This window comes from Microcaecilia unicolor, chromosome 3 (genome assembly GCF_901765095.1).
Source record: "Microcaecilia unicolor chromosome 3, aMicUni1.1, whole genome shotgun sequence".
NCBI lineage: Eukaryota > Metazoa > Chordata > Amphibia > Gymnophiona > Siphonopidae > Microcaecilia > Microcaecilia unicolor.
Window position 1 is genome coordinate 229,071,137 of NC_044033.1, and position 26,300 is coordinate 229,097,436.

Below are 26,300 nucleotides of genomic sequence, written 5' to 3' on the forward strand. Positions count from 1 at the left end.
CACTGATTAACCATTTAACAGTTCTTTTAGTCTCTGGTTTCTTGGTCTGAAGGAGGAGGATGGGGCCAGATCTGCTTTCTGATTCTTTGCAAAACATTTTTATATATCTGTATCCAGCAAAATTAATAACCCTGAAAATTAATTCAATCACGCCACACTGTTGACCCTGTAAACAGCCTGTACCGCCAAAATGTCATTGGGCTTTTGTGGGCATCGGGTGTGCAATTTGACAACAGCATTGCTACTTTAGCTTTGAAGCTATGTGTTTGCTCTTTTTTCTATTTGGTTTATTTCATTTTTTCTACTTTTTTTTTTTTTTAGAATTTTGCTACAGGAATATTGAGGTAGGATGGAGGCTGGAGTGACAGATGTGTTGTTTTAAACAAGGCTAGGACTTGGGACAGCTGTGTGCTGTGAGAGGTCCGGTACCTTATATTTCTATAATGATGTCCTCCTTTTCTGCCATATAGAAATTGATGGTATATCATTGAAGAGAAGTTCTGTTGGCTGAGACACCTATTTCCCTATGTTTGATTTTTTTTATTTATTCTCGAGGGATAGGTTTATTTCTCCTTTTTGTGTTTTATTTTACTATTTGGGATTCTGTAAGGTACTTTTGACCTGGATTGCCCACTATTGGAAGCAGGGTACTGGGCTAGATGGACCATTGGTCTAACCCGGTATGGCTTCTCTTATGTTCTTATGTAGGTCCTGGATTTGGCGAGAGTATTTTGGTGGTAAAAACAAATTGCTCCTCTTGGTTTCCTCCTTCCCTTTTTTTCTCTTTGTTGTACAGTATGCCATTTTCTTTGAGCCCGTTGCTCGGTTCCTAGTTGGGGTAGGAGGAGGATATCAGTTGAGACATAGCTGGGTGAATCATAAATGCGTGAGGATATTTTGGTGGAGCGGGGTACACTTATGGGATGTGGGCTTAGACGTGCTTCTTAACAAGGAAGCTATTGAGCATTGTAGGGGCATAGCTACGGGTGGGCCCATGCCCACCCAATCTCAGCTCAGGCCCACCCAGTTTTAGGTGCCACCACTGGTGAAAAGTGCACAGCAAACTAGCAAAGCAGCAGCTGAGCACCGCGGGCCACAGCCTTAGTTTCTGCCGGCGTGACCCGCTCAGCTGACGTCCCAATCCCACTCACCTGCCTTCAGCAGTCGCCACTTGCAGGCAGCTCTTGATTTCTGGTCCTCCAGCTCCTCCTCCTCGGCTTCGTTCTCACGCTAAAAAAGTAAGCACTAAGCTAAGCAGCATGAGTTCAGCTGCTGAACGCGCCGCAGCCACACGGCACTGCTTGCTCCTCCTCTGCCCCGGGCCTGCAGTGCGCATGGCATGATAATAGCGTGCCGGCCGGATGCAGTGCTGGCGGGAAAGAAAGGCTGCTGCCGGCTTGGCTGTGTTGTGGGCGCAGCTCTTTAGTCCATCGCAGTGTCTCCCTGGTGCCCTGCCGGCCAGGTCTGGATCTAGATGATTCACTGCCGTTTGGGTCAATGTCACAGCAGCCAGCAGCAGTAGCCGTCCCCCGCGGCCTCACAATACAGTCTGAGACAGCTAGGATAGGAACCAGGGTACTCTGCACCACGTGGCACATTTAACTGCAAGCAGCTGCCCAGCAGGTAATAAAATTTAAATGCATTAAAAAAAAATTTTTTAACCTCGTGTAATTTTTGTACTCAAAATGCTGGCTGCTGGTGGTGGGCTTCTGGGTGGGGTAAGCACTTCACTGCTTAGGGCAAAAAAGGTATATTTAATGAGTAAAATATACCTTTTTATTGCCTTAGGCAGTGAAGAGCCCACCCCCAGCCAGCATTTTGATTACTCTTGTAATCAAAATGATGACTTGGTCTGGTGGTGGACTTCTGTGTGGGGGTGGGGTGGACCCTTCACTGCCTAGGGCAAAAAATAAAAAAGATATATTTAATCATTAAATATATCTCTTTTGCCCTAAGCAATGAGCAAGCCTATCCCTACCCAGAAATTCACAAATAATAAATTTTAATAGTACCCAGCTTAATTTTAAAAGTTGTCGTTCTCTCATTTTGTTGTTTGTTTTTTTTTTCGGGGGAGGGGGGGTGGTCTCTGCAGTGCTTAGGTTAAAGTTTTTTTTTTTAAGTGTAGGTGTTTTTCTCTGGGTGGACTGATGTGGAGGTGGGCTCTGCATTGCCCAGGACATAAAAAAAAAAGGTCTTTTATATTTAATGCCATGGGGGTGGGTAGGGAGTAGGACAAGGCTGACACTAGGCTACTGGGAGGGAGGGGTGGGGTGGTAGGATAGGGCTAATGCTTAGCTATGGGATGGATTGTGGGGAAGGGAAGGATTGATACTGGGCTACAGGGAGGGATGGGATGGGGTGGGGGTAACAGAGAAGGGAAGGTGAGCTATGGGGATGATGGATAGGGAGTAGGGAATGGAAAAGTGGATGCCAGGCTGCTGGGATGGATGGGTGGGGGAAGGGAAGGTCTTTATGTTTTATGTTTTTGTAATATGTTTTAAAATTATGTGTGTTGAATTGTGATCTGCTTAGAATTGCAGTGATAGTGTGGCATAGAAATTTAGAAATTAAATCTATAAATTTCTAATTTTTGGTCCATTATTCTGTAATTGATGAGGGTTGGTCTGTGGTCTGCATGTGACCGAGCAGGTGAAAGTTTCTGCTGGCATGTGGTTTGTATGGGGATCTATGAGTCTGACTTGTCTGGCTTTTCCAATGGTATGCGTATTGCTGTTGTGTATATTCACTGCTGCTTTTTTAAAGGTAATGTTATTGGAACTGGTGTTATGGTTTGCAATATAGGCTCTAAGAAGCCTCTTTGCAGGATTTAGTGTTACTTCACAAAGTACCTGGCAGTGACGGGATTTTGTTGCTATTGAGGTACTACCAGAATTTGAATACATTGTATTATGTCATTGCTGTAATTATTATTATTTTTTTATTTATAATTATTTTACATAATTCATCAAGCATTTCAACTTGAACAAAAAAGGTACTTCATCAAGAAAAAAAGAAACAAAAGCAAATACATTCACATAAATTCAAAATTATAGATTATCAGATTTAAGTACTCTCAAGTCCTCAATTTTATGATCCAAGAGTTACACAAGTGGAATATTAAAGAAATATAACATTAAGAATTATTAAACCTGTCTAAACAAAGAGTTCCTATTTCAATCATAGCTCTATTTATGTTAATATTATCCACTAGTCCTCAAGATCTTCTAGCAACAAGAAATTCTGTAAATTGGAGGATTCATAAAAAACATACTTCACTGACTGGTAACAGATTACACACTTGCAAGGATAGCATAGGTAAAAGGTAGCGCCCAGCTGAAGGACACCTGGTTTTAGAAGCAAAAATTGTCTACGTCTTCTTTGTGTTTCCTTAGAAACATCAGGAAATATGCGTATTTTTAATCCCATAAATTCTTTGTCTTTATTTTTGAAGAATTGTCTCATAATCCAGACTTTGTCTGGAGGAAAAGCAACTGTTACCAGCAATGTTGCTGGAGAAACTAATTCAACAGTTGGAGCCTCTAATGTTGCGGAGGCATCTAGCAATTGATCCGAAGAATTTCCAGGCACCTTAGTTGGTAAATAATAAGCCTGAATTAGAGGAGGAAGAGAATCCTCCGTCATCCCCAGGGACTCTTTGAAATATTTTTTCAACAATTCCCTAGGAGCAATCGTAATTGTCCTAGGGAAGTTTAAGAGTCTCAAATTATTGGCCCTCTGGGAGTTCTCCAGAAATTCAATCTTCCTTCTCATATTAATACAGTCTTTAAAGTTGTTTGTGTCTCTTGTATTTTTCCTATGAGTTCCTGCTGGTTTTTTATGTTTTTTGATATATCTTTCCTTTCATTTTCCGCAGTTACAACTATTTCTTCTAATTTCTTTACTCGGGATTCTAATACTTGAACTTGAGGACATAGAGCTTTTCCTAAATTGACTATCAAAAGCCATAAATTTTCCAGGGTCACTTCTGCTGGTTTAACTTCTAAAAACGCAAGAGTGTTCAAAGTCTGTTGCCCTTCAGCAGAAGTACTTACAAGTTGCATTTCTGTTGAACTCAGAGGAACTCCCGCAGACAAAGGTGTAGACTCCTGGGCTAAAGAAAGGCTGAAGCTCCCTTCAGCACTTTTATTCTCCGGCGAGTTTATTATGTTCCCCCGTAGCTCCGCTGCTGAAACACTTCCTGATTGCAGAGGAGACGACGACGCTGCCGGAGAAAGAGTGCCCAGGGATCGGGACTTAGAGAGATGTCATGCACTAGCGGCGTCTCGGAGCTTCCACCTATTCCAGGCGTCGCAAGCGTGCCATTCTCCGACCTCTGTTGAACTCCGGATCTTCGCAAAAAAGTATCTAATGTACCCGAAAGCAGAGTAGTAGGTCAGCTTGGGGGAGCAGCGGCTGTCATTGCTGTAATTATAATGCAGGATCCTGTCATGTGCATTGAGATGTTTGCTATTATAGTAGACTTATGTCTGGTCAAGTTTGATATGGCATAATGTAACTATAATTACAAATATCATTTTTTAAGTATATATGTGGTTTATATTGATGCAGGGCAGCTGTTGGGCAGCATTCTAAGGCATTATTTTGTAGTATCCCAAGAAACACTACTCATACCTACATACGCCCACCCATATTAGCTCTGGGCCCACCCAAAGTCAGGTCTGGCTACGCCACTGAGAAGGACCACAGCCTCCATTTATTTTTTTTTTTGGGGGGGGGGGCAGCAGGAAGTGGTGCTGGCTTCTGGTGCCAGTTTCCTAAGCTACAGGGAATCGGGCTCGTAGGGGATGAGCCTGGGGTTTTACTATTGGGTCAAGTGACCCGGTTATGCAGGCATGGACGTCCAAGCCTGCTCCCTGGGCCCTTGCTACCAGGGCAGGGCTAAGAGGAGTTGCTATGTGATGACATGCTGAATTTGGCTGCTTAGCTGATAAGGCAAGTAGATAGGTGGGGAAACTGTGTTTTTCAAATGTTGAATTGTTATATTGCTTAATTATAATAATAAACAAAGATGTGGCCTTTTGTCACTCCAGTTGGGTGTGTTGTGTCTTTCTGTAGGGTGTTACTGATAGGTTATGGAGGGGAGGAGAGTGAGGGGGGAAGGGGTGGGAGTGGATGGACCCTGAGTGGTACTAGCTCTGAGTGTTAATGGATTGTCAGATAAGATTTGTCTCTTTTTTTTTTTTGTTACATTTGTACCCCGCACTTTCCCACTCATGGCAGGCTCAATGCGGCTTACATGGGACAATTTCTGGATGATGCCAAAATCTGTAATAGGGTATACACCCTGAAAAGTGGGATAACACAAGTAGTGATCTAAACTTGAGGAATGATCTAAGATTTAATGTTAAAAACTGCAAGACATGCATTTAGGCTGCAAAAACCAAATGGAACAGTATAGGGAGTGAAGTATTTGTGCGCACAAAAGAAAAAAAGGACCTGGTTCTAATCATATTTGCTGTAGATACAATATTGACTAGACAAATTTTCAGTGAAATTAATGTAAAGATCCACCTAACAAGCTTAAATTTCAAATAATAATAACTTATCACCGTGAGTTGTTAATGTATGATATAATTCTTATTTATATTGATATTCGTGGAGGAAAAGACCTCAACAGTCTATGCTTGGCAGCAGATCAAAAATTTCTAAGCTAGCACTTCTCCATGAATATTAATATAAATAAGAATTATATCATACACTAACAGCTCACAGTGATAAGTTATTATTATTTGAAATTTCAGCTTGTTAGGTGGGTCTAATCATATTTGATCATCTTAAGATGCATAGATACAATTGAAAGGTAGCTCTGAAAACAGTGGATACATGGTGGTGGTGCAGCTGAGGCCTGTATCTGTTCAAGAAAGCAGGGGACAAGCACAGAGGATCTCTGAGGGAGAGGAAGGGATAGTAGAGATTAGTAGTCGGTACGACTAGGCAGACTGGATAGACTGTGTGTTCTTTATCTGCATCATTTTCTATGTTTATCTCAATAGCAGCTACCGGAGAAGAGTCTATATATGGTACATACAGAATAAGATACTTAGAAAGGAATGGGTTATCCCCTGAATCAGGTAGCTCAATGGGGAACAGGGTACAAGTGGGCCCTCATGGCTCTGTACATTCACTCCTGTTGGTAATGTGTTCAGTTCTGATTTCTGATCAGTATTAGGCAGCACTGTCCTGTTCAGAGTTTATTGTACTTGTCTGCCCTTGTGCCAAACCTGAGTTCACTATCCACACTAAGGGGCCGATGCACAAAGTTTACCATGGTTGCAACGTTTGCTTCAGACCTGTTGTAGCCAGTCTAAAGCAAATGTTATGTAGCGTCTAATGCAGAAAGGGGTTTTACAGGGCTTTAACTATTTGCCATAGCAGCTACTGAGAATCCTATGCAAATGTATTATAACAAGCTTATTAGTATTACAATCAGCATTCCTGTGTTGCACAGAAAGAAGCACCTACCTTTAATGTGCTAAAATTTAGGGCGGGTCTGGAGCAGTGTTGCCAGATGGGTGGGTTTCCCACCCAATTGGGCTGGTTTTTAAGCCAGGATGCTGGAAATTTTCGAAGGCTGCGGGAAATTGGGCTTCTTTTTCGTTGCAGCTGTGTGGGGTTTGCGCTTTTTTCGGGGGCTTCTATTGGTCCAATTTGGTCCAATAGAAGCTTTTCTGGGGCTTCTATTGGTCCAATTTGGTACAATAGAAGCTTTTCCGGGATAGGGTTGACATCAGGGGCGGGGTTAATGACATCAGAGGTGATGTCAGGGGCGAGGCTAACGACGGCAGAGGTGACGTCAGGGGGCAGGGTGGCGACGTTGGGGGTGGGGCGGTGACGTTGGGGGTGGGGGCGGTGACGTTGGAGGCGGGGTTTGACTTTGGGTGGGTTTTGGGCTGGTTTAGGGCCGATTTGGGGGTGGGGAAAATTTTTCCCATCTGCCCATGCTGGTCTGGAGCTGTAGTTGTGTGCAGTCTGTTTGCATTTTTCAATAGCAGGGGGAGCAAAATAGTGTCAGAGAGCAGAAAACAGCTTAGAGGGGCAGAGAAACAAAAGCAGACAGCCTATCGGCTGGGGAAAGCCCCTATGATATCACCTGGGGGGCTTAAACAAGGAGGAGATTCCCAAGCACACTGGCAAAATCAATCTGGGGGGGGGCAGAAGGAAAGCAAGTAAGCTGAGCTCTGCAGGGGAAAGGAGCAGTGGGACAAAATGATTCCTAGGCATGCGCAGAACATGGACTCTTAGAGAGATTGTTCTGCACATGTGCTAAGCGCTTTCTCTACCAAGTCACTTGCAGATTTTCCATGCATCTCATTTGCATGCAATTTCCTTTGGTCGCTGTTTAGATTATATTAGATTGTAAGCTCTTTGAGCAGGGACTGTCTTTCTATGTTTGTGAAGCGCTGCGTACGCCTTGTAGCGCTATAAAAATGCTAAATAGTAGTAGTAGTAGTAGAAATTAGTAAATTCAAGAGCAACTGCAGCATTTAATGGCGACTCTTGAGCATAGGGGGCCTTAATCTCGCCTTTCACTTCTCTGTCTCTTTCCTTAGCTAAAGCACCAAACACAGCTATACTTTATCAAACCCTGAAATCATTAACTGCACCTCATCCCCCTCCTGTTGATCCCTCCATGGTCCCCTCCAGCCAAGATCTTGCGGACTATTTCAAAGATAAAATCACTGTTCATCGTAGCACCTTCACCCATACATTATGTCACATAGCCCTACTTCACAACCTCATCTATCGCTCAGCCTACTCAATGTATTTCATACCCCATCCAAATCTCAGCAAGACACCATAATGAAAGGAATGAAACTCACTAATGCCCCATCCCTTCCACTTTCATTAAAAATCTGCCCGGGAGATAGGCCCTTACATCTCACACATGATTTCTTCTTCCCTTTCTTCAGGTATAGTCCTGGAGGCCTGAAAGCAAGCTATCCTAAGGCCTAAGCTAAAAGACCCATCCAAACCTCTCTCAGACAAGGGGAATTATTGCCCCATAGCAAACCTTCCTTTTCTGATAAAAATTATAAAACCACCATTCACACACAGCTTCAAGATTTCCTTTCAAAACTAATACTCTTTAGCCAAATTAGACAGGATTTAGAAAACATCATCGTACAGAAACTGCCCTGCTAGGCATCACAACTCATATTCGCCATCAATTAGATCACAATAAATCAACAAACCTACTCTCACTCGACCTCTCAGCAGCATTCGATTTGGTAAATCACAATCTGTTGTTAGATAGACTTTTTCAAATAGGGATTCGAGACCAAGCACTCAGCCAGTTCAAATCTTTCCACTCCGACTGCTCATATACATTCTTATGTCAAAGACCAGAAATAGAAGCCATTTACTCTCGATTCAGGCGTTCCACAAGGATCAATCCTTTCTCTGACCTTGTTCAGTATTTTTTTAGCCCCATTACTAACACTCGTCCCTAGATTTCACAGCATTCATATATGCAGATGATATACAACTTCTACATCATATTGACCCAACAGATACTCACATGATTCAATCACTAAATCATAAGCTTGTACAAATAACCAAGTGATTATCCCACAATAAGCTTATACTGAATCCTAGAAAAACAATTTGTCTTCTGTTTTCCAACTTTGCAAACGGTATACCACACCCCATTCTCCTTAACTCTACACCTGCTCTACAAGTGCAATCAACTAAAATACTTAGGAGTTTACCTAGATGAATCTCTTACATTCTCCATACAGACTTCACACATCATCAAGAACTGCTTCTATAGACTCAAACAGATTAGATCCATTCGTCCATTCCTTGATCCGCAAGACATTAACATCCTTATACACTCCTTTGTGATTAGCAGACTAGACTTTTGCAACTCATTATAACTAAATCTCAGAGCTACAGATTCTAGATGCTTACTGATAATCCAAAACACAGCTATAAAACTAATAACTGGAAAAAAGACATTTGATCAAGTGATCCCACTCCTTAAACTGCACACTGGCTCCCATTGCCCCACCATATTATATTTAAAATTCTGCTGCTGGTCTATAAGACCCACCAAACTGGAGAACCACTTTATCTTTCCTGACTATTGATTCCATACACCAGCCTGAGACTACTCCGATCATCCACTCAAAATTTACTAGTAGTACCAACTTTTTGTGTTCTTGTACTCAAACATACTAGGAAAGCTATTTTCTCTGTGCAGGGCCCAGAATACTGGAACAGGCTTCCACAGACACTTTGTCACCACACCTCCCTTCAAAGTTTCAAAAAGCAGCTGTTCCTAGATGCATTCTCCTAAATCCTCTATATACATTCCCCTTTCCTCTGCTGCAGAGGATGAGTCTGACTGGCTGTGATTTTTAATGCCCTGCTCCTTCTTCCCTTCCCTCTTTCCAATCGAGATATTGTAGTTCTGCCCTCTTTCCTCTTGTGTCTTGTACTGTCCATACATACATGTTAACTCATTTTTTATTAGCCTGTACGCTGCCTAGACACCTGATCTGATAGGCAGGATAGTAAACCTCTAATAAAACTTAAAACTTGATAAACTTGAAACTTGATATCAGCAAGCCCTACAGTGTATCCACAATACAGCAGAGTGGTGTCCCTTGTAATGAAGGCTCCTTCCACCTCTTTCTCTAACAGGGTGCTAAAATTTGCATATTAATTGCACATGTACATTTATAGAATATTGCCATCCACATGGGTCAGTGTTTACTTAAGCACATACAGGGCAGTATAGTGCCTATACCCTATGGTAAAATTATGTATCATACCTGATAATTTTCTTTCCATTAATCATAGCTGATCAATCCATAGACTGGTGGGTTGTGTCCATCTACCAGCAGGTGGAGATAGAGAGCAAACCTTTTGCCTCCCTATATGTGGTCATGTGCTGCCGGAAACTCCTCAGTATGTCGATATCAAAGCTCCATCAGCAGGACTCAGCACTTAGAGAATTACACCCACAAAGGGACACTCTGCCCAGCTCACCACTGCCGAAACGGGGGAGGGGAATTAACCCAGCTCATCCCCACACAAGTGGGAGAGGGGAATCCGTCCAGCTCATCCCCGCGGAGCGGGGGAGGGACACCACCCCGCCGATATACCCTATTCTATAATTATGCAGTAACTGTGAGGGGGTGTCCACATGGTTGAGTAGTTTCTGCCCTATCCCATCCTCTTACAGGATCTCTCTCAATACCTTAAGGGAAGATATACGAGACAACATTTTATCCCCTACTTTCAGCCTGTAATATGTCTAGGTCTGACTCCTGGTCAGGGTCCTGTTCAGTGTTTATTGTTCCTGTCTGCCCTAGTGTCTGAGCTCACTATCCACATTTAATCTCTCCTATCACTTCTCTGCCTCTTTCCTTAACAATGTATTTGTAATATCAGTGAGACCTGCAGTGTATCCACATTATGGCGGTGTAGCCATAAAAGCTACTTAAGTCTTTTAGTCAATGTCACACTGAACACAGATAAGATAGAAAGTCAGAAGAGAATGAAATCTTCCACTTACGGGCTATTTTCAGCTCCAATGTTGCAGCTTCATAGGACGTATCAGATTGAAAGAAACAAGTGTAACTTCCTTCATCATCAAGCCCAATATTTTGTATCCTCAATGACACGATACCACTTGAAATATAATTTCTGATCAGCTCTGTCCTGCCTCTGTATTCTGGGATCTGATGCTCATTCTGATCCATCCCATTCTCATACAGGTACACGACTAAGTTGAACCTGGATCGGAACCACCTCACCTCCATGTGCTCAGCACTGAGGTCTGGGGAGAGGTGGCAGGATAACTCGGCATCTTCACCCAGAACAGCAACCACTGGCTGATCAGGACCGATGACTTTAAAGTGTTCTGTAAATTATATTAAAAACAAATGGAAAGACATTAATTAGCAATGGAGAATATGGGTCTGATTGATGAGGCATATAAAGAGATATAACAGTCTGCACTAGTTACAAGGGCCTTGAGGCAGGGGAGTGAAAATGACCAATAAACTTTTCTTACAAACTGGATAACCTTCCAAGTGTTTATCTTGGATTGTAGGAATCCTGTCATGTGGAATGTGAGAAACTGCAGAAGGACTGGAAGACGCCATCTAAATGACAGATGAAATTTAATGTGGATGTATACAACTTGAAGCACAGAGAGAACAATGACCCAAATTATAACTATACAGGAGTCACTGCCCAGGAAGAGGATCTAGATGTCACTTCTGCTTAGTGTGCTGCAGCAGCCAAAAAAGCAAACAGAATAATTAGGAAAGGAATAGAGAATATAAGAAACAAATCATAATGCCTCTGTATTGCTCCATGGTGCGACTGCAACTTGAGTATTGTGCATAATTCTGGTTGCTGCATCTCAAAAAAGAATTAGAAAAATAAGAAAAAAGTGCGACCAAAATGATTACGAATGAATGACTTTCATATGAGAAAAGGCTGGGGAGGTTGGGGCTCCTCAGTTTGGAAAAGAGATGGCTGAGGGGAGATATGATAGAGGTGTACAAAATCTTGAGTGGACTGAAACTTCCAAATGTAAATTGATTGTTTATTTTTTCAGGAAGTACAAAGGTAGGGGACACAACATGAGGTTACAGACATTTAGAACAAATAGGAGAAAATATTTTTCACTCAGCACATAATTAAGTTCTAGAACGCGTTGCCAGATGATGTGGTAAAAGCAGTTAAGATAGCTGTATTTTAAAAAGGTTTGGATAAGTTCCAGGAGGAAAAGTCCATAAACAGTTAAGGTAAACCTGGAGAAAGCCACTGCTTATCCTTGATGTAAGTATCATGAATCTTGCTACTTTTGGGGGATTCTGCCAGCTATTTGTGAGCTGGATTGACCACTGCTCTGATCCAGTATGGCAATTGTTGTGTTTTTACATTTTTATGGTTCTCAGAGGTGGAAAAACCTATCCCAGAGATAGCAAAAGACACTCCCTGATCCTGATCCTGATAACTCATTCAGTTACTGAAACCTTATTTAGATTTCATCACCCACCTTTCCAAATCCATGTACAAAGTCAATTCTGATAGATCCTTGCCTCAGAAGGCTTAAAATCGAGGGCTAGATTTACTAAAAGGCAACGTTACCCGATGAACCTGGAAGTAGATTATGCTCTCCCAGAACTCAGAGGAAAGTGTTTGGAAGGCTCCCTCTGAGCGTGCATTACTTGCCCACTATATAGGTCCCTGTGCGGCCCTCTCCCCTCCAGGTGTCTCCAGTTTGGTTCCGTGGACTCATCCATAGGGGAGAAGACTTCATGCTGTCCATGAAGTACCCCCGTTACAGGTAAGTAGCTCCATTTGCTCCATGGACAAGCAGGATGATTCAGCCACACATTGGTGACTCTCCAGCTGAGGGGTGAGAAGAGCCCAGATACTTTTGCCTATTGGATGGGCCCCTTCGAGAGCCCGCTATGGTAGGATGAGGCTGTGGAGACAGGGAAGAAATTAAGCGAGACATCGAGCTCTGGTTTTGCTGAACTTTATTAAGGCCCACATGGTGAGCCAAACAATGAGAAAGGAAACAAGAATGGCTGTGTAACTAACATGACAACTAGGTCCAAAATGGTAAGGAGAATGTGCTCTCTTTGTTTTGTGGGATTTCTGGATTGGAATATGAGTGCAAGCATCCTAGAGGTCCAGAGAGACTAGCCAATTGTTCTTCAAGATCAGTGAGACTGCATTTGGAACTTTTCCCTCAGGATGCATTGGCTGAGCTCTCAGAGGTCCAGGATGAGTCTGAATCCTCCTGTCTTCTTGGGGATGAGGAAATAACGAGAGTAGAACATCTGGTTGAGCTCTGCCAGGGGAACAAGCTCAATGGCAGACGCTTGGAGGAGGGCCTGGATCTCCATTCGAATGAGGTGGGTCATCATAACTTGTCCAAACCTTTATTAAAACCCTGCTAAGCTAACTACTTTCACCTCATTCTCTTGCAACAAATTCAACAGTTTAATTATATGTTAAGTGAAGAAATATGTTCTCTGATTTATTTTAAATTTACTACGTAGTAGCTTTCATGTGTTTGATATACCGCTTGCCAGAAACTGATCTGAAGTGGTTTACAATTTCATTAAAAATAAACAGGTAAGGAAAAGAACACCAATTTATAGATAGGAGAGGTAACAGGGATCTTGCCAGGTATTTGTGACCTGGATTGGCCACTGCTGGAAACAGCATGCTGGGCTTGATGGACTTTTGGTCTGTCCCAGTATGGCAATACTTAAGAAAATAAATAAAAAGTCAGGGACGGGGTAAAAGACTGACAATCAGAGTGCCCTCCAGTCTTACAAACTACCAGTTCAAAAGTCAGGAATTTATGGAGCCATAGGCCAATTCATAAAAATGTGTTTTTAAACAGGATTTGAAATTTTAAAAGGAGGTTTCTGATCTACTACTACTACTACTACTATTTAGCATTTCTATAGCGCTACAAGGCATACGCAGCGCTGCACAAACATAGAAGAAAGACAGTCCCTGCTCAAAGAGCTTACAATCTAATAGACAAAAAATAAAGTAAGCAAATCAAATCAATTAATGTGTACAGGAAGGAGGAGAGGAGGATAGGTGGAGGAGAGTGGTTTCAATTGGTTACAAGTCAAAAGCAATGTTAAAGAGGTGGGCTTTCAGTCTAGATTAAAGGTGGCCAAGGATGGGGCAAGACGTAGGGGCTCAGGAAGTTTATTCCAGGCGTAGGGTGCAGCGAGACAGAAGGCGCGAAGTCTGGAGTTGGCAGTAGTGGAGAAGGGAACAGATAAGAAGGATTTATCCATGGAGCGGAGTGCACGGGAAGGGGTGTAGGGAAGGACGAGTGTGGAGAGATACTGGGGAGCAGCAGAGTGAATACATTTATAGGTTAGTAGAAGAAGTTTGAACAGGATGCGAAAACGGATAGGGAGCCAGTGAAGGGTCCTGAGGAGAGGGGTTGTATGAGTAAAGCGACCCTGGCAGAAGATGAGACGGGCAGCAGAGTTTTGAACCGACTGGAGAGGGGAGAGGTGACTAAGTGGGAGGCCAGCAAGAAGCAGATTGCAGTAGTCTAAATTTCAGTAGATTGTTCCACATTCTTGGGGCTAAATAGAAAAATGCTGAAGATCATATGCTTTCATAGTGGGCTTTCTTTAATGTTACATCTTGTTAGAGACTTCTCATGTTTTTGAGCTGGGTGGTGGGCTGTGGGTCTCCTGACATCCTTAGTGGTTTTCATTTTCTACTGCTTAAACATGCGGTGGAAGATATTGTGGGATGAAGCGGGGTGGAAGGGAGGGGTGGGCAGGGGAAGTTGAGGGGAATTGGTAGGGTGGACATGATAGCAATTTGGTGTGTGTGTGCTGGGGTAGTGGTGTGCTTGGTACATCAGTGCTAGCACTTGTGTTTTAGCACTTTGGTACAGTAGGGGGTATCATCCAGAAAGTGGGATTTAGAGTGGTGGCTGGACATTCTGAGTCTCTAGTACGATATTCAGAGGATGCTGAGTACTTTGACAGCTGACCATCATAAGCAAATCTAGCTGTCGGATTGGGACCTGGAATGTGGGTGGTGTGACCTCACCAGTCAAAATCTTGACTGCCCTGAACTGAGAGGAGTAGATGTGGCATGTCTCCAGGAGACTAGACTCACAGATGCTTAGCGCCAGAAACTCAGGTGGTCTCTGGGTGGGAGATGTGTTTTATGCCTTGTCTAGGGGACACCAAGGGGTGGAGGGTGTTTGTTTGTGTGTGTGCGTGTGTGGCCATTCTCATCAGGAAAACATTGTCCTACTCTGCCCAGGTGGTCTTTAAAAGATGAACATGAGTGGTATCTTCTCCTGAAGGAAAGGGTACATGGCAGAGACTTCTATATCTTGGTGGCATATGGCCCCATGCCATTTGATAGATCCTCTTACCCCAAACTGATCAAACACTTACTCCCTTACAATGAAGCTGACCTAGTGACAGTAGGAGATATGAATCTGGTCATGCATCTTGCAGAGGACAGCACTGCAACAGGCTTGCAAGGCTGGGGACCCCCGGAAACTGGTGTTCTTTCCTCATTTGGGACAGCCTCAGGTATTACACTCATCACTCCTGGGCACATGGTACACTGTCTCGGCTTGATTATATATTTGTGAAGCAAGGCTTGTTTGTGTCGATTCAGACAGCAGAAGTTGATCCTGAAATGATATCTGATCACACAGTTGTAAGGATAGACACGGAAGTGCCTAGCTGTCACCAAGCTACCCAGGGGTGGTGCTTTCCTGTGTATCTGGCCAAGAGCTCTGATTTTTTGAAGTATGTGCAGGACTAGTGGAATGGTTATCTCACCACTAATGTGCAACATTTGGATCAACCCAAACTATTTTTGATACTGCAAAAGCAGTATTGCAGGGAGACATCATCTTATACACTAATGTGTGGAAGAAAAGGTTGGCTGACAGTATAATACAATTGGAGGGTTAGTTGCGACAAGCAAAATGGGCCTATATACGAACAAAATATCGGGTGGCCAAAGGCACCCTAGAATCTACCTATATAGCATTCAATTCACTAATCCATGAGCAAGCAACCCATAGTTTGATCTACTACAAATATAAATTTTACAAATATGGGAATCGGGCAGGTAGGCAGTTGGTGAGAGTAATTAAGTGCTGGGGTGGATCTCGAGCTGTACCTGCCTTGAAGGATGCTTCTGGAATGCTAATCACGCATAGCGATAAGATCACAGATATATTTCATGCACACTTTGAAACCCTCTATGCTGATGTTGGGCGGACTCCGAGAGGGATTCTTAGATCATGCCAGGTTGCCTCGACCCCTGCAAGCAAAGAAACTCCAGGGAGCAAGCAAATCTCTTAAGACTAGGGCTGCCCCTGTGATGGATGCCATTCAGGGGTCCTCTTTAGGACTATTTTCAGATGGTAGTGACAGAGGGGATTTTTCATCTTCATGATAATGTGGCCCTTATTTCTCTTATCCCCTGGAGAAAGCAGATTCCTACAGACCAATTTTGTTACTTAACTTGGACATGAAACTTCTGGCTAAAATATTGGCCGATCGGCTTGTCATTTATTTGCCTATGCTAGTGAGTGAAGCGCAGATGGGATTTGTGAGGGGCTCATCAGTCGGTGCAGAATGTACAGAAAATCCTTATAGCTATGTCCCATTGTAAGGACCTGGGGATTCCATCGTTGGCGGTAAGCTTAGATGCAGAAAAAGCCTTTGATAAAGTGCACTTGGACCATTTGTTTCAGGTAGTGAACAGGGTAGGCATATCAGTGTGATTTATTGCTACGATTCAGGCATTCTGTAAGAATCCTCAAGCCCAGATCCTGGTCAATGGAGTCCGGACGCTGACCTTTTCCATTCAGCGAGGCACCCAGCAGGAATGCCCCTTATTGCCGTTATTCTGTCTTTGCTTGGAGACATTGTTGAGGCGGATTAACAGTGACCTTATGATTCCAGGGGTGCAGATTTCCACTGAAGAAATCAAAGCATTGGCTTTTGCAGATGACATGATTGATGTTAACCACTCCTCAGCTAGCCTTGGAACATCTTTTAGCACTTTGAATTTGGACACTTCTCGGGTTTTACTCTCAACTTGTCAAAATTGGTGGCCCTTCCTATTTTGCCAGGTGTGTGGACCTCTTGGGTGGGGGCATTTACATTGACTTGGGAGGAGCAGGTCCTAAAAACTCAGGGGGTGAATCTGCAATCTGATCTCTCTGCCTTGTACTCCATGAATGTTCAGAGTCTTTTGGAAGATTCTCGGAAAGCTTTGGACAAAGTTCCACTTGAAAGACTCCTCAGAAAATTAAAGAGTCATCGGATAGCAGGCAATGTTCTGGTATGGATTAGGAATTGGTTATTGGACAGAAAACAGAGGGTAAGGTTAAATGGTCATTTCTCTAAATGAAGGAGGGTGAACAGTGGAGTGCCGCAGGGATCAGTACTGGGACTAGTGCTGTTTAACATATTTATAAATGATATGGAAATCGGAATGAATGAGGTGATTAAATTTACAGATGATACAAAACTATTCAAGGTTGTTAAAACACATGCGGATTGTGAAAAGTTGCAGGAACACCTTAGAAATTTGGAAGACTGGGCATCCAAATGACAGATGAAATTTAATGCAGACAAATGCGAAGTGATATACGTTGGAAAGAATAATCTGAATCATAGTTACCTGATGATAGGGTTCACCTTGGGGGTTAGCACCCAAGAAAAATATCTAGATGTTGTTGTAGATAATACACTGAAATCTTCTGCTCAGTTGTGTGGTGGTGGCCAAAAAAGCAAACAGGATGCTAGGAATTATTAGGAAAGGGATAGTAAATAAGACCGAAAGTGCTATAATGCCTTTGTATTGCTCCATGGTGTGACCTCACCTTGAGTATTGTGATTTGTTCTGGTTGCCGTATCTCAAAAAAGATATAGTGGAATTAGAAAAGAAGAGCAACCAAAATGATAAAGGGGATGGAACTTCTCTCAGATGAGGAAAGGCTAAAGATGTTAGGGTTCTTCAGCTTGGAAAAGAGGCGGATGAGGGGAGATATGATTGAGGTCTACAAAATCCTGAGTGGTGTAGAATGAGTAGAAGTTAATCTATTTTTTACTCGTTCCAAAAGTACAAAGACTAGGGGACACTCAATGAAGTTACATGGAAATATTATTAACATAGATAGGAGGAAATATATTTTTCCCTCAATAAATAGTTAAGCTCTGGAACTCTTTGCCGGAGGATGCAGTAACAGCAGTTAGTGTATCTGAGTTTAAAAAAAGCTTTGGACAGAGCGGTGACGTCACGCTGAGCAATGGCGGTGTGAGAGAATAGCTCCGCATGCCAGCTTAGAAGCTTCATCATATATAACCACTGGGAACGGATATAGCGAGGAGAAATTTAATATAAGTGTATCGGAAGACTTACAGCGGGACAGAGGGATGGTTTCAGGAGAAGGGGGGATAAAAGGGAGGGGTTGGAAGTTGGGATTTGGTTGGACAGTTTAGTTCTGGTAGTTCATTCTGTGTTAGTTAAGTTAGTCTCCATATACGAGAAATTTGCTGTCTAAAGTATACAAGCAGATGCTATTGACAATAGATTCAAGTGCAAGGGTCTGAAATACAAATCAATGCATGCATCCACCTTTTCCTATACGAGCACGAAGCTCTGGGACGCGCTGCCACGTAACTTGAAAACGGTCTATGAATTGACCAATTTCCGCAAACTATTGAAAACCTATCTCTTCGACAAGATATATCACAAAGATCAACATGTGTAACTGTATAATCTTTAAAACCTCCACAACTGTCCTATAATGTCTTTGCTTTAACACCTTCATGTATTTCACCACCATGTAACACAAAACCCTCTGTAAACCAAATGTTTATTCTCTCCTATTTCCAGTATCCATGATGAATTGTAAGCCACATTGAGCCTGCAAAGAGGTGGGATAATGTGGGATACAAATGCAATAAATAAATAAATAAATTGTTTATATAAGATCCTATGTGTTTAACATAATATGTATAATAATCTCCGCAGCCTGTAAGGTACAGACAGCAACTAATAAACAAATTTGAAAATAAATAAATAAAAGACTTTACATATGTATCGCATCAGAGCGTGGACAAGATGGCGCCTGTCGAGGAGCGGGGAAAACCGCTAGCGCTGGGGGTAATGTTTCACCCGGTGAGAGTGCGAAGGAAAGGGAGCTGTCTGCTAAAGACTTTTGGGCATTGCTGGATGTGATCCCCTCTGATATCAAAGGAGTTTGTGAGGACTTTGCAACTCTAGCAGCGGACCTCCGCGGAGAGTCCGCTGCTAGAGTTGCAAAGTCCTCACAAACTCCTTTGATATCAGAGGGGATCACATCCAGCAGGGAGGCTGATTATAAACCCCCATGATAGAACTAACCTGTTTATCCCTCAATACAAGGGGCCTTAACTCCCCTAAAAAACGTAGGAGGCTGTTTAGGGAGGCGAAGAGGGTGGGAGCGGATATACTGTTTGTACAGGAGACACATCTGCTGCCCAGACATGAACATTTATTATATAATTCTGGATATCCTCACCAATATTTAGCCTCTAATCGACAACAAAATAAAACAGCGGGAGTGGGGATCCTTTTTAGGCAAGGTTGCAGCTGGGAAGTACAGGAGGTCAAAAGGGATACTAGGGGTAGATTTGTGATTGTGGTACTGTCCCTTGGGGGGCAATCTTACACATTAGTTAACATATACGCTCCAAATCACTCCCAGGAAGATTTCTATGTCACCCTTGGCAACCACCTCACGCGATGTGTGCCGGGGGAGATACTGGTAGGAGGAGACTTCAATCTGACGATAGATCCCGCGGTGAATAATTCGACCGGGTTGGCTGGATATGCTCAGCCAGAACGGGACAAACTACTCCAATTTCTGAATCACTGGGGGCTGGTGGATATCTGGCGGGTGGTGCACGGGGGTGAGAGAGACTATCCAGCTTATTTTCGAAAGAGAAAAACGCCTATAGTGTGACCTAAATTGGGAGATAGATGTTTGTCTCTCAAAGGCGCCCAAATCGGTATAATCGAAAGCCGATTTTGGGCGTTTCCAACTGCACTCCGTCGCGGAAACGAATAAAGTTGATGGGGCGTGTCGGAGGCGTGGTGGAGGCGGAACTGGGGCGTGGTTATCAGCCGAGGAGAGATGGGCGTCTTTAGCAGATAATGGAAAAATGACCGCGATTTTGGGTCACTTTTTTTGGACCCTTTTTTTTCACAAACAAGTCTCAAAAAAGTGCTCCAACTGCCCAGATGACCACTGGAGGGAATCGGGGATGACCTCCCTGGACTCCCCCCAGTGGTCACTAACCCCCTCCCACCAAAAAAAACCCCCACTTTAAACACTTTTTTTCCAGCCTGTATGCCAGCCTCAAATGCCGTACCCACCTCCAATACAGCAGAATGTGTTCGATCCTCTCACAGCCTTTCCCTGGGTCAGATGTGGCTCTCGGGTGCACTACAGGGTCACATCAGCATTGCATTGTGGTGGGTGTAGGGTATTGTGTTAGCTTGTGTTACAGTCTCACGATGTTGGCAGTTGGTAGGCTCTTCTCCCATGGTGCTTTTCCCCCTGCCTACTGGGTCAGAGTGTGCCCTGTTGTGTTTCCTGTTGTAGTCCATGCGGTAGTGGCCATTTTTGTAAGCCAGTTTTAGTTCCCTTTCCACGTTACAGAACTTAGTTCTTACCTTGAATGTGGCTGAAAGAGGGCATTGTACAGCATTCTGCCAGCTCTGACCTACTGCTCATCTCAGTACCAGGGAGACTCGTTGCCAGTGGGGCACAACCTCTGATCTGCAGTTAACTGTGAGTAAACGCGGTTATTCCAATAAAGGACGTTTTCGGAGAGATTAGTCTTCAGGTGTCCACTGGTGTGCCAATGTTATATAGCAGCAACCAGTCCTAGAGGCCTGTGTGTATGCAGGTCCCTGGAGCACTTTTAGTGGGTACCACAGTGCACTTCAGCCAGGTGGCCCCAGGCCCATCCCCCCCCTATCTGTAACACTTGTGCTGGTAAATGGGAGGCCTCCAAAACCCACTGTACCCACATGTAGGTGCCCCCTTCACCCCTAAGAGCTATGGTAGTGTTGTACATTTGTGGGTAGTGGGTTTTGGGGGAGGGGGGTTGGGTGTTCAGCACCCTTGGTAAGGGAGCTATGCATGTGGGAGCTTTTTCTGAAGTCCACCGCACTGACCTAGGGTGCCCAGTTGGTGTCCTGGCATATCAGGGGGGCGAGTGTACTACGAATCGTGGCCCCTCCCACGAACAAATGGCTCGGATTAGGACGTTTTTGAGCTGGGCGTTTTTAATTTCCATTATCGCTAAAAAAAACAAACGCCCAGCTCAAAAACGTCCATTTTTTCAAAAATGCGGTTCGGCCCGCCCCTTCACGGACCCGTTCTCGGAGATAAACGCCCATGGAGATAGGCGTTTCCGTTCGATTATACCCCTCCACACGTGCTATTCTGCTCCACGTGATACATACTCGAGAATAGATATGTGGATGAGAAGTGCAGGCATAGTTACCCAGGCAGAATCTACAGAGATTTATACCCAGTCCTGGTTCGATCATGCTCCGATAGCAATAGCCTTGAGGGGATTTCCAATGAGTACAAGATCCAGAAGTTGGCAATTCCATTATAGTTTACTGGATGATCCACAAAATGTACAAAGAATCGAAAGAGAAATTAGGGAGTTTTTACAGTTTAATGATACACCGGGAATTACACCAGAGATACTCTGGGAAAGCTTAAAGGTGGTGATTAGAGGGAAAATGATAGCATTGCAAGCATACTTACAGAAAGACCATAGGGAGAAAGAAACAGCTTTTAGACATACAGTACAACACCTAGAAACATTAGTTAAACATGGCCAGGCTACGGCCAGACAGCAAGAGGAACTACATAGGTCCAGAGTACAACTATTGGATTTGGAACTTAAGGTCATTAAGGAACAAATGCAGCGGACACAACAGAAATTTACTATTAAACAGGAGTTTAATAATAAAGCGAGTAAATTATTAGCCTATAAATTACAACAGCTTAAGGGCCGTAATGCCATTGGTAGAGTGAGAACGGAGGATGGTCAGAGCTGGGATCAAGTAGAAGAGATTCAGAGAATAATTGTTGATTACTATCAGAAGCTCTATTGACCGGAGGGGCAGGTGGCAGAGGAAGCTATACAGAATTTTCTGGACACAGTAGACATACCTAGCCTGAGGGGGGAGGAGCAAGAATTGTTATCACCCATAACACTAGAGGAAGTGACCTTGGCAATCAAGGGTTTGCCTAGGGGAAAGGCCCCGGGTACAGATGGGTACAGCAATAGATTTTATAAATGCTTTAACTCTATCCTAACACCTTCAGCTTGATTCTGTGCTCCCACGGTCATGGCGTTTAGCCACCGTGGTATTACTTCTTTTATTTTCATGAAGTCTTTTTTAACCATTAAAACATAACATTGGTGTTTTCAGGTCAATCCATTAATATAATGCCATTGAATGAATACATAGATTGACTAAAACAACATTAGTGACAAAGTCTTTAACTATAACTCCATTAAACTTCAGATTTTTTATAGGGTTTTGGCTTAGAGAAGTGACCCAATCCCACCCCTTCCCACTCCCCCCTATTCACCCCCCCCCCCCGTCCCTCCCATCCCCAGGGTAAAACACATCAAACAGTCAAGTCCAAGGGTCCACTCTGTTCACTGTGCGCTTTGTGCTTGAAAGGTGCCCCACACCAACTGCCAGGTATTCAGCCTCTGTTTACGTTCTGCTAGTAACCTTTCCATTTCACAGACATACCCCAGTTTAGAGAGCCACTTTTTAATGGAAGGTACACCCTTTTGCTTCCACTGAGCAGCTATTGTCACTCTGGTCACACCAACCGCTATTCTCACAAATCTCTGCTGTGGGGTGTTAACCCTACTGCCTGAACAGAGAACAAGAAAACTTCTGGGGCCCACCTGAAGGTGCATCCCACCCATCTCTGTAGCCTGCTGTGGACCGCCTTCCAGAATGCTTTGACTTTAACACATGTCCACCATATGTGCCCCATTGTGCCCCGTTGGCCACATCCCCTCCAATAAAGGCCCGAAGCAGTTGGGTATATTCTTTGTAATCTGTCCGGTGTGAGATACCAGCAGAACAGAATTTTCACCGCATTTTCTTTTAGTGGTACATGAATAAACCCACCCCCCGCCATTTTTTCGATTCTTTCCCACTCCACCTCCCCCAGGGCAACTCCCAGCTCCCTGTTCCAACTCTTCCTATGGATGCTATAACATGGGAGCTGCTCACCGATGCATTTGTATAATTGGCTTATTAATCCACTAGTGGCGGTAACCTTCTCACAGATATCCTCCAGTCTGAGTTTTTCTCTCTTTATGACCACTCGCACTGCTTCCGTTTTGAGGAAGTGTGCCAATTGGAAGTAGGCAAATGTCTCCCCCTCTCCACAGGATAAAGTGTCTGCAGGTTCTGAAAAGATAACAACTGGTCTGCCTCAGACATTTGACCCCAATTTCTTAAGCCCTTAGCATACCATCCCGTAAATACCCCTGTCGCGAGTCCTGGCAGGAAGAGTGGGTTGTATGCTATAGGGGACAGTCTAGAAAGTGTACACTGGAAAAAGACTATCCCAATAATGGAGAGTTAAGCTTATGGTCGGGCATTCTCCCATCCCCAGGGTCCTAAGAGACTTTGGGAGTCACATAACTGCTCCCAGCGGTGTATGGCCTAATGACCACTGTTCCAGGTGCACCCATTGCCTATCTGGATAATCTTGGTACCGTTCAACTGCCACCTTCCCTTGAGCCGCTCTATAGTACCACATGAGGTTCGGGACTCCCAGCCCCCCCTTCCTTCTATCTTGATACAGTAGGGTACGTGATAGACTTGGTCGTTTACCTGCCCAGACGAAACGCGTTAGTTTATCCTGCAGCGTTGGCAAAAATCGCCTGGGCATCATCACAGGCAGCAGTTGGAAAAGGTACAGTAACCGTGGTAAGACATTCATTTTAATTATAGCTATTCGCCCAAACCAGGAAAACGCCATTTCCCCCCATCTTTCCAAGTCTGCCGCAACGGCCCGTCCCAATCCCTTGTAGTTGGCAGTAAAAAGCTCCGAGTGATCAGAGGTCAGATTGACCCCCAGGTACCGTATGCTCTTGGCAGCCCATCGAAAAGGTAAGGATGTCCTCAGTTGGTCCACCTCCCGGTCAGGTAGCGTGACATTCAAAGCCTCTGATTTTGTCATATTTACTCTAAACCCTGACACTGCTGAGTATTCCTCAATTGTGCGCAGCAAGTTAGGAAACGATACCAGGGGTCGAGTAATGAACAGCAGGACATCGTCCGCAAAAAGGGCCAATTTGTGTGCCCTGCCCGCTATGCGTAGTCCTGAGATACCCGGATACGTCCTTATCCGCATTGAGCCTGCTATGAGTGGGAAAGTGCGGGGTACAAATATAATAAAATAATAAAAAATAAATAAATCCTAGAGGCGAAAGGCTCCATCACCATAGCAAAGAGCAAGGGAGATAGTGGACAGCCCTGCCGAGTTCCTCTATGCAAAGAAAAAAGCTCCGAGTTGCCTCCATTGACAAGCCCTGGGTGATTCGTAAAATGCTTGTATCCATCCCCGGAACCGAGACCCAAATCCTAACACTTCCAAGACGCAAAGTAGGCCACTGGGTAGCTAGGGTGGGAAAGAAGCCTCTCATGCTTACGTCGCAAATATGTTTCTTGCACAAGGACAACATGGGGATTGTACTGCTGCAATTCCTTAAACAGTTTCTGTCTCTTCTGACCTTTAACATTATAAGATAATATCTTTAAGTCTGTAGTCATGTTTTATGTAATAAATGTGACAATATACCAGCGCAGTCCTAAAGTGAGAGCACCTCCGCTTGCCCTGAATCGTACCCTGTCCCCTCTACCCCTACCAAACCCCCAATTCCCCCCTCCTCCAACTTGAACACCACCCAGAGATCTAAGTCCTCCAGATGGGAATCAAGGAAATGACCCACCCCCCTCAATGACACCCCATCCCCCACTCCCCCCCTAGTCATCTTAAGCAGCCTTTCTTTCAATCATTCTATAATACATCCCAACTCATTCCACTTTTTACACATCCTCCAATACCTCTACTAGATAGCATAATAAGAACACTGTAACCAAACTTTAGCAGTCCTGATTCTGGCCTGTATCACCAGAGCTAGCAGAACTCGCATCCCTGCACAGTTCTGTACTTAACACAAATGTTCTGTGGCCGGGCCATCTCCTTCCGGTGTTTTCAACGTTTTTGTGTATGGTGTCTGGTGGGCTCAGTCACTCGCTCCCATTTTTGTAGTTTAGCTCTGGTTGCTGGGGCCATTGCCCCAGGTGGACTCTGAGATATCACTAGACCCCCCTTGAACAGCGCTTCTCAGGCCTCCGTCAGAGTTTGCACTCTGCATTTAGTGCCCTGCAGCATGAAGTTCAAAGAGAACGGAAAGCCCCATCTATACTGTATTTGATTCTTAACCAAAATGTCCAGGGCTGGCCTCAGCTGATGTCGCTGTTGGAGGGTGTACTGAGAAAGATCTTGGTATACCAATACTTTGGCCCTTTCAAACTCCAGGTTTTGCGTTTTCCGGGCCTGCGCCAGGATCCATTCTTTAGCTTCATACTTGTGGAAGCGAACTATTATGTTTCTCGTCTGCTGTTCTTTCCTCGCTCCCAACGCTCGGTGCGCTCTGTCCAGCTCTTCCAGGGCCTCCCCTGCTTCAGAGCCCATCAAAGTAGCGCACAGGTTTTGCACTATCCGAGGCACGTCCTCCATCTCACCTCCTTCCGGGACTCCACGGAACCAGAGGTTATTCCTCCGGCCCCTATTTTCCAGGTCATCCAGCTTGTATGCCAATTCAGCATTTTGTTTCTCAAGCCCTTGAATCAATTCTGCATGTTTGTTCAGACTTTCCGCATGCTCGTCAAGCTTAAGCTCGGCCTCCTCCACCCTGCCCCCCAGCTCCCGTATTTCAGTGCTCAGAGTGTCCATCCGCTCCAGGATCTCTTCCTTGGACTGCTTTATCTCGTCCTGAATATTAGAGAGAAATTGTCGGAGCTCTCCGGATATACCTTTTTTGGGGGGCGGGGGGGCGAGTCTCCTCCATGGATAAATCAGAATCCGAGTCTGATTGTGAGGCCCGCTCGGGGGACTCGTGGCGATGCGCGTCCTGTCCCCCCGCGCTTTTCTCCCGCTTCTCCGCATCTTTTTTATGGGCGGACGCCGCTTTACTCATGGCGCTTTTGTTTGTAGGGGTGTTTAGATCGCTGTTTCTCTCCTCCATGCAGCTTAAGATCGCTGATGTTCGCTACAGTCAAGTGTTGGGAGATGGAGTTACGGAGTTAGGCAGCCATGTCGGATAAATACATCACTTCCTCTCGGTATTACTTCTTAAGCCGCATAAAGACCCACAAAGCTGCGGCTCATATCGGCCCATATCTTTATTGGGAACCGATTATAAAATCCTAACCACAATCTTGGCCGACCAGTTGCAAAAGGTGCTGCCTCGCCTGGTCCATGAGGACCAGGCGGGATTTATAGCACATAGGCAAACTTTTGACAACACGAGACGAGCACAATATATATTGGACAGAATCAAACAGGTGGGACAACCGGCAGTCTTTCTCTCACTGGATGCTGAGAAAGCATTCGATAAAGTGCTGTGGCCCTATTTGTTTGAATTGTTGAA

General features: G+C 44.3%; 1 pseudogene; it reads right to left on the reverse strand.

Annotated features, from left to right (window-relative positions):
- The window catches only part of LOC115464427, a 119,469-nt pseudogene that overhangs the window by 70,876 nt on the left and 22,293 nt on the right, over positions 1–26,300 (reverse strand).